General features: G+C 36.9%; 1 protein-coding gene across 2 annotated transcripts in view; it reads left to right on the forward strand.

The window, feature by feature from the left end:
- Positions 1-9,301, forward strand: part of LOC107560506 (synaptotagmin-2-like) — a 45,191-nt gene that overhangs the window by 3,622 nt on the left and 32,268 nt on the right. Inside the window, exon 2 of one of the 2 annotated variants that reach the window (XM_016244709.1) lies at positions 37-149. The gene's annotated coding sequence lies outside the window, so the exon portion shown is untranslated. The remainder of the gene's footprint in view (positions 1-36; positions 150-9,301) is intronic. The other variant, XM_016244708.1, reaches the window with a different exon arrangement.

Below are 9,301 nucleotides of genomic sequence, written 5' to 3' on the forward strand. Positions count from 1 at the left end.
CCTGATTGTTGTCACTTCTTTCCCCCCCGCCCCAAGCTTTCCAAGCGCCCTGCTCGCTCTGCGAAGTTTCTTTCCTCAACCCCCCTCTGCATCACCACCCTCCTCTTGGTGCAGTACATCTCCAGTGAGGATACACACGGTGCAGAGGTAAGTACAGTATCCCCCTTTCATGATAAAGCATGCCTTTTATACAATGCAGATTATCATTTTAATGCTTAGACAGGAGTCTAAATATAGTGTTTAAAAACCAGGGAGAGGTGGCGTACAGCAGAGAGGAGAGAGAGGAAGATCTTTGTCAGCGAGTGGAACTTTCTCAGCGTGCAGGAGAGTGCGAGTGCGTAGCGTCCTAGTGCTGCAGTATCACATTACATAATAGTGGCCGATGTGCGTAGAGTAGAACTTGAGAGTCTCATCATTTGTACACACAATATGCATCTCTTGATAACTCAGAGATGCGGTCTGACACGTCTCTGCTGGCTTTGTAGATTGAGTGTGCATGATCAGAAAACACAACTGCAACTTTTTTAATGTTGTTATGCCAAGTTTTTTGGAATGGTTTATGTGCATTGAAACACTACGGCGTTCTCTAGAATTGTTTGAGTTGATAGTATAAGCTGTTTTGCGGACTATTTAGGGTCGGCGTCCAGCGGAGAGCTCGTTACTCGCCGTTGGCTGCTGATCCTGCCTTCTTTTTGCTGATCGAGCTGTTCCTCTGACAACAGGCGCAGATTTACTCGTCCTGTCTGCTGGCGAAGGATGTTATAAACCTAATTGCCTTGATGTTTAGGGGAAGTGAACTGCACCGTCTTGTTTTTCTCATTTAACATTTTATTATGCATGTGAAACGAACTGCGCTGAGGTCAGATGCAAAAGTCGAGCGTTGTGTGTTGTGTTCATTCTTGTGTGTACCTGCACTTCTCAAAGACATCCCAGCAGGGCCGATAACAGGAAAAGGCCATTTAAGAGGTAATCTCATTGATTGCAGTGGCGACCAGGTGAATAGCGCTGGAGAAAGACGAATGCAGACAGATAGATGACTGGGAGGTGCCCTGGGCCGCAACGCTTCGGCTAAGTGCTTCGGGTCAGTCCTTGAGAGCGCCACATAATAACGGCACTCGTTTAGATTCAGAGTAGACCTCGCTCTACTCAAAGCAGAGGTGAGACAGAGGAGGCATCGCCGCATTGGAGACATTCACACACACACGCACACACACACACACACACACACACACACACAGGTTTGTTTTTATGGTTTATGGGGACTCTCCATAGGCGTAATGGTTTTTATACTGTACAAACCATATTTTCTATTGCCCTACACCAACCCTACCCCTAAACCTACCCCTCACAGGAGACTTTCTGCATTTTTAGATTTGCAAAAAAAAACGAATTCTGAATTATTTATAAGCCGTTTGAATTACGGGGACACTGAAAATGTCCTCATAAATCACCTTCTCGTTGTAATATCTATGTCATACCCATGTTATTATACAAATTTGTGTCCTCATAAACCACATAAACATGCACACACACACACACACACCAAAGACACACACACACACACACACACACATGTGAGGGTTATGTATGAAGGCTGTTCAGTGGAGTGAAACCGTTTCCCCTTCCTGTAATAAATCATGCTCCCTTGCTGCTGTACAGGGGCCGGTAATGTTTGAAGAAGAACATTGTCTCTTTTTTTTGTTTTACAGTAATGGATAAGACTTGGGTAATAATGACGCAGTATCAGGACTCATAACTCAACAGGACTCCTAATGCACCCTTATTATAAAGAACATCTCGCTCGTCATGAGCTTGGGGACGTTGCTTTTGGTTTATGCTCTAGTATTTACTGATTTTTCTTATTTGGAGTATCAGTGACATACCCGAACCTCTTATTTTTCTATCTATATCTCTCGCTCTCTAGAGTGCCGTACGTTTTTAAAAGTGGATATCTGCTTGATGGTTCATGAAATTGAATGGTCTTTGCCTGCTGTAATCGTGTCTTGCTGAAATTGGGATGCGTTCACATAAAGCATAAGGGTCTCCCTGTGGTTCTTCTAATCAGCATGGTTGAAATGAACGTCGGCACGCTTTAAATGTGTTCTTTTCTTTCTTAATAAGCTGATATCATTACTTGCATAAAAGCCACAACAGGATAACATTATTGCAGCAGGGTCAGCAGGTTGCATAGTCAAGATATAAACAGTACAGTTAGCTATATGTGTTGTAACCATACACATCTGAGAATGAATAAACATAGTGACAGGCTGATATATTGAGTGTCAGATTATTTTTTTGAGATTATGGGCATCGCCTGTTGTGGTTTCCCCTTGTGTTAGTTTCAAAATAGAAAGATAGCATCCTCAAACAATGAATAATTTACTTTTTTGGTGGTTTTTGTTTTGTGCATTTTGAGTAAATATTGTGTAAAATGGGTGATAATCATTATCTTTGTTGTATTTAATTTAATTTGATTATTTTTATTTTCCATTGCCCATCCTAGAGTAAGTGTTTATTTTATTCCCACCCTGTTCTCTAGATATTGAGACCAGCCTTTAAAATTGGTGAAACACTACATACAATCAAAATGGCCATGTAATACGTTTGCCATAAGGTAGTGATTCTCAGACTGTACATTTGCCAGGTTGAATATTAATGAAACAACTGATCTGTCATCAGTGATGCTGCACTGAAGGAACCATAAGCAAGCTGTCTAAATTGGTCATATTTGACCAAGCTTTAAAAGCCTTTCTAAGCACGTTTTCTTTTTTATAATCACTTCCGGTTTTCATGCATCTGCATTTCAAACTGCGTAGTAAAGGTGTGGTAGTATCATGTTCTCTCTCTCTTTTTACCTATCCATCCGTACCTTCTCTTTTTTGCGCCGACACAGCTTTGATTTAACAGCATCTTTGCTGTCACAATCACTCCTCGTGTAATGGCTTCGTAAACTCTGAGTGCTTAATGTGGGCAATGCAGAAATACAATTCAAGAGCTCAGTCATGCCAGCTGTTTTGGCCACTACATATGTTCATTCACAATAACAAGAGGGAAGCTCTGCGGTTTGGGTTTGTTTGATATACCAATGGATGTGATTGTCACTGCAGTGTTTAGTGAAAGCCTGAATACAGCCAGCAAATTAGTGGTGGGTATTTGATTCATTCCAGTGAGTCGACTCTTTTGAGATTCATTTAGGGACACTTTCTGTCTATTATGAATCATTGAATCATTTGCTTAAAAATTAAACATCTAAAACACAGAATCATTCCATCATGACCGAAATCATGACCGAAACAAGTTGTATTGTCCTTTTTAAAAATGTACATGTTACAGATTTACTAAGAGACTATAGAAGTGTTTTAGCAATGTTAAGCATTTTTTAAGCATGTAATTCAATAATAATTTTCACACATTTAAAAATTGGGATAATGCATGAAATATAGGGATAATGTCACTGCATGAAAGTGAACAACAGTGATTCATTCACAAGATTCACTGATTTCGTGTGTGAACTCCACACACGAAAGGTTGCATTTAAGCAGCGATCTCCTCCTGTCCATCAGATTACTCAGAACTGATGATAGAGCAGCAACCGAGTTTGCCGTGTTCGTGACAGCTCTATAACATAATATTTAGTAAGGACAGCCAAGGTGCTGGGCTGGTAGATTCAGTGCCCTCAGGCTGTGAGATGTTACAGCATGCTGACTAAATCAGATGAGGAAGGTGTGTGTGTGTGTGTGTGGGAGTGTTAGAGAACAAGAAAGCAATTTTACAGTTCTATGATATTGACCCTTTGCTAAGCTCCGCCCCCTTTGGTTACCATTGCTCGCACAGATAAGCGTTATGGAACTGGAATGAACTGTGAACAGTGTGATTTTCAGTAAAATGTGTACAAAAAGTGGTAAAAATCGAATAGATATTATTTCTACATGGTCTGTGAAGTGAAACCATTTGTCTTGACAGAAATTGTTGAATTACACAGTAAAATAGACTGAATCAGAATGGAAAAGAGAAAAGCCTCATTTGAAAGTGTGATAACAGTGTATGCAAAAATGATCTTTTATAAAAATAAACAATAAAATGTACATTTTAAAAATGTAAAAAAAATACACAACCTTCTACCGTTTTCTTTGGTGATTTCTTTCAAATGCAATTTAAAGCTATTTAAACACAGAACTTGTGCTGACTTTCATTGGAAAAGAGTAACATTTTGTTGGATAACCTGGTGGACGTCAGTTACATTTTAAAGGTGGGACTTAGTGAAGAATCTGCTCTGTTTTGGCTAAAAGTTGTCTCTTCTTAATGATATCATTGCAGGGTTGTCAGTCAAACTGATGGATAGGCATTGACCTTTCTGCGTTTGTGGTTTTTGTAGTCAAAAGTAAAATCTATTATGATGGAAATAACTCTAGGCACTGGTGGCATTGGCTTTATGATAATTTGGGAATACTGTCTTTTTTGTGTTCGTGCATGAGGCAAATTATGTATGCATTCTTATAAAACTTCACAGATTGTATTTGCAATAACATAATCTTGCAGCAATAACCCGTCCGGTGAAGCAGCGGTGCTGTAAAACGAGGCGTGAATGCTAACAAATGGCTGGGTGGATGACTGTGGGCCACAGCGCCTCAGGCTAACACATGCAGACTGCTGCACGGCGCACAGCTACTGGTGCAGTGTGACACACACACACACATGAGTATTGCTCAGAAAGCTCTTCTACACTCCACTGCCAATTCTGACAAAGACAAACGGAGTTGAAGTGTATACTGCTGAATTACATAGTTTGTGTGTGCGTTTATCCCTTACAAACAAGCACTGTAGCTGTACTGTGGTACAGTGATGGTATCAGAGAGTAATACCATGGTACTTTGATATAACCTACCTTACCTTACTGATTGCCATATTATGCATGTCAGAAGACTGATGTATGTTTGGGACCAGTGTTTTTTTTTAGTATTTTATTATTAGTAGTATTATTTTGGTATTACTATTATAGTATTTTTGAATATTTTGAATTAGCTTTTAATTTTATATTTTCAGTTTTGTTTTCATTTCAGTGTTTTATGTGCTTTTGTCATTTTTATTCGTTTTTGTTTTTTAAATATTATTAAATGTATTAGTTTTTTTTTTTTATGTTATTCAAATATTTAAATGTTTCTATTTAGCTTAAAAAAAATTCAGTTCTAGTAATTTTAGTGCTTTAACTTATTTTCAGTATGAATAGTTTACACAAAAAAAATGAAAATTTGCTGAAAATTTGCTCACTCTTAGGCCGTCCAAAATGTAGATGAGATTGTTCCTTAATTGAACAGATTTGGAGAAATTTAGCGTTCCAAAACAGAGTCCAAACAGCTGATAAAAACATAATGATCCTTTTTCACTGTAGGGAAACGTTATTATGGATTATGAACTTGTATTTGGCCAGAAAGAACGATTTAAAGTTAAAGCATCTTGATGGATTTGTCTCTTACAAACACGCAGCTTTTGGCTTCACAAGATGTTCATTGATGACTGGAGTGGTGTGGTTTACTTGTGGATTATTGTGATGTTTTTATCAGCTGTTTGGACTCTCATTCTGACGGCACCCATTCACTGCAGAGCATCCATTGCTGAGCAAGTGATGCTACATTTCTCCAAATCTGTTCAGATAAGAAATGAACTCATCTACATCTTGGATGAGGGTGAGGGTGAGCCAGTCCACCCAGAATACCTTAGCAACCATATACCAATGCACTTCGTCAGAAAACTTTCTTAGAAGCAACATCCTGTCGAGTTACAAATGCAGTAGATTTGAAGCACTGCAGGTTTATTTGCTGCTAAAGATAGAGAGCACAAATGCCAGGTGATTAGTCAATGTGCTTGTTTCTCAGTGGGTCGGACATTTTCTGGGGTACTTGCTCACACTGACCTAGATTTCAGCTTTATCTGTCGCCCACCTTTCTGAACTCCGCCAGCCAACGAACTATTTTTGGTGCCTGTGAGAGAAATAAAAAGTGTGGGCCTCTGCGTTTCTCTCTTTGTGTACAGTTGTTCAAATGCATGTGTGCCGGAGATTGTCTTATTACGGTACTTTGAGTGTGCCACTCAAACGGCCACACTAGGACCCCTTGGGGTCGCTAATCAGAAGCATCTGTCACGTCTTCATTTTGTAGATGATCGAATAAATACAGTCATAGTTAAAAAGCATTTTAGTGTGGGCGATACAGATATTTAAAATACTTTGTGTGGAGATGACATTGTTAATAATGTTGTACTTGTGCGGTGCTTTAATAATGACTCATTAAATATTATTATTATTATTAGTAGTAGTAGTAAATATAATAATAATAATTATTATTATTATTGTATACCCTTTGACAACTGAGCATTGGCCATCAGGTTAGAATATATTTGATCTAATGAGATGAAGTATTATTTTAGTATTATTTATTTATAATATTTATACAATTATAGTATTCGTTAAGTATAGTAATTTTATGTATTTGTGTCATTTATTTATTTTTATTATTGAAATGTTTAAAATAATTATTTTTAACTTGAATGTATTTGTATTTTAGTTTTATTATATAATGAACTTATTTTATTTTTAGTTTGTTGCCAACTTTTCACATTTTTGTTTATATTAGATTTCCTTTTAAAAAAATTTCCCTGCTTATTTCAATGGCCAAAACAATTTTTAATAGTTATAGATTTTTGTTAGTTTTAGTAAAAAATACTGAACTTGAAATTGTGTTTCAGTCAGGCTTTAAATAGACTGTGCATATCTAGATACATGGAGATCATTCTGAAAATGATCACTATATTATTATACACATTACATATTCTGTGAGAATGAATAAATAGTCAAATCTCCCGTCTGTGCCTGTATCTCCAACTCTTTTCATCTGCAGGTCAAAGCGGCACATGACACTTGTGTTGAAGGCCTGATGCGAGTCATGTGAAAGGGCCTTTAGAGAGCGTAGATGTGGGCCAGAGTTTCTGACTGGCCTAATTTGTTCGACCTTCGCGGGGGAGAGAAAGGCACTGCGGAGGAGAGAACAGGCTTGTTAAAGAAACCCGCTCCCTCACTGCGAGGCCGTGACTCCCCCCGCAGGTGCTCGCCGTCTCTCACTTCTGCCTGTGAATGTGAATCTGAATGTACGCTCAAATGTGTGCTTCTGCAGCTAATTTGCTCTTATGGCTTTACTAAAAGTGCTGCTGACTCACTTGTTCTCAGTATGTGCTGAAAGCTTGACTGCCTGCTATCCTTGGGGTTTCCTAGTCAGAAACACTTGCTGCTGTCAGCTGTAATTTGTTTTTTATTTTAAAAATGTTGCTATTCTAGTTGAAAGTGCAGAGCTTATTGTAGTGAAGTAAAACAAACTGAAACTAAAACTGTAAATCATTTTTGTTACTTTAAATAATGAAATAACAAACTTTCTAAGTTTAGTTTCACTTTAGGTATTAAAATAACTAAAACCAAAAATTTCATAAAAAATATATTTACATTTACATTTAGTCATTTAGCAGATGCTTTTATCCAAAGCGACTTAGGATGACAATAGAAGCAATCAAAACCATATATAGACATAAAGAACTACTAAAAATAACAAAAACAATCAAATTACTAAAACTTTAACTACAATTAAAATGAAAAGTGAAAATATGAAAACTGATACAAATATCAATTGAAAAATCAATTTATTAATAAAAATAATAGTCGATGATAGTATAATAACACTGACTATAAGTAATCCATTGTTTGTTTAAACTAAGTTTTTCAAATGTACCTTTAAATTAAACCAAATATATTTCAAATGTACCTTTAACTATTCAAAAGTAGCCATGTTTTGTGACTCAGCATAAATCTATAACGTAAAATATATAGAAAACGTGTGAATAAATGTGATGTAATGCCTTTAAATGACTTCTTTTGGAAGATTTTCTCAGCAATCATTGATATATTAGTTTTGGATAATTTGATTAATTATTTGGCATGTTATGCATTTAAATGGAATGAAAATTTGTATTAGATTGTATGTGTTTTTATTTATTAATTGATTGAGAATCTTGCTATCTTAAAAACTAACTGCATCACGCTAGCACATCCAGTCCTGTAGTTATATCTGTCCGTCAGGCTGAACCTTGCCATTTGTGCTTTTCCACCAACATGCCAAAATATCAGGTTTACACTTCCACTGCAATGTGTTGGAAATGCAGCAGTGTTCATATTGCCTGTGCTGCAGTCGTTGGTTCAGTTTGGATTAACGGGGAGATCGGAGCTGACAGGAGCAATGGTGGTGAAACGCCCTGAAAATGACAAGTCAGATAAGAGGAAAAACAAATGACCCTATAACTTTTAATGACCACATCCATAATTTTCATCCTCTGAAAGGAGAGCATTGTCTTTACGTCTCCGATGAGAAATGAAGACAAACAATGTCAGATTTAACTGTGCAACGTGAAGTGTGTGTTTGACTCGTTTCTTAAAGGGAAAGTTCATTCAAAAATTGCAATAGTATCATTTACTCACTTTACTCAGACCTGTTTGAATCTCTTTATTCTGTAGAAAACAAAGAGAGAGATTCAGACTATCATACCAGTGGTATTTTAGTGATGCTTATGGTCCATGATATTGGTACAGATTCTGTTTAATAAACAATGCGTGACTGTATATTTCAAGTTGGAAAAGACTTTATGTGAACCTTAGTTCCCAGGTCATCTACAAGATGGATTAAAATGTTGATAAAGTATTATTCATACTTTCTATTAGCTTTCATTTTTATACTTTCAGTATTTATTTTAATTGTAGTTCAAGTTTTGTGCTTTTTGTGCATTTTATTAGTATTTGTTTCATTTATTATTTATTATTAAATATTCAGTTTTAACTTTATTTCTGTATAAATGTATCTTTACAGGGGTCATACCGTTCATTAATTGAAAAAGGAGTCATATGATGCGATTTCAATTGTGTTTACAAGCTCTTGGTGCATAAAGAAGATCTGTAAAGTTGCAAAGACTAAAGTCTCAAATCCAAAGAGATATTCTTTATAAAAGTTAAGAGTCAACCACACCTACCTAAAATGGCTCGTTCTAACACGCCCCCACATACCTACGTCACAATGTGGGAAGATTTGCATAACGCCGCCCAAATGTTCACGCAAAGAAAGAAGGCGTAACTTTTATTCTCGCTGTAGTATTGTTGCTGCCGCCATGTCGTGAAGACGCTGTGTGTTTCGTTGTGAAAGCGAAACTACTTTATTTGGTCTTCCATAAGAGGACACGACTAGAAATCAGTGGTTAAGTTGTATTTACAACA

This window comes from Sinocyclocheilus grahami, unplaced genomic scaffold (genome assembly GCF_001515645.1).
Source record: "Sinocyclocheilus grahami isolate Dianchi unplaced genomic scaffold, SAMN03320097.WGS_v1.1 scaffold731.1, whole genome shotgun sequence".
Taxonomy (NCBI): domain Eukaryota; kingdom Metazoa; phylum Chordata; class Actinopteri; order Cypriniformes; family Cyprinidae; genus Sinocyclocheilus; species Sinocyclocheilus grahami.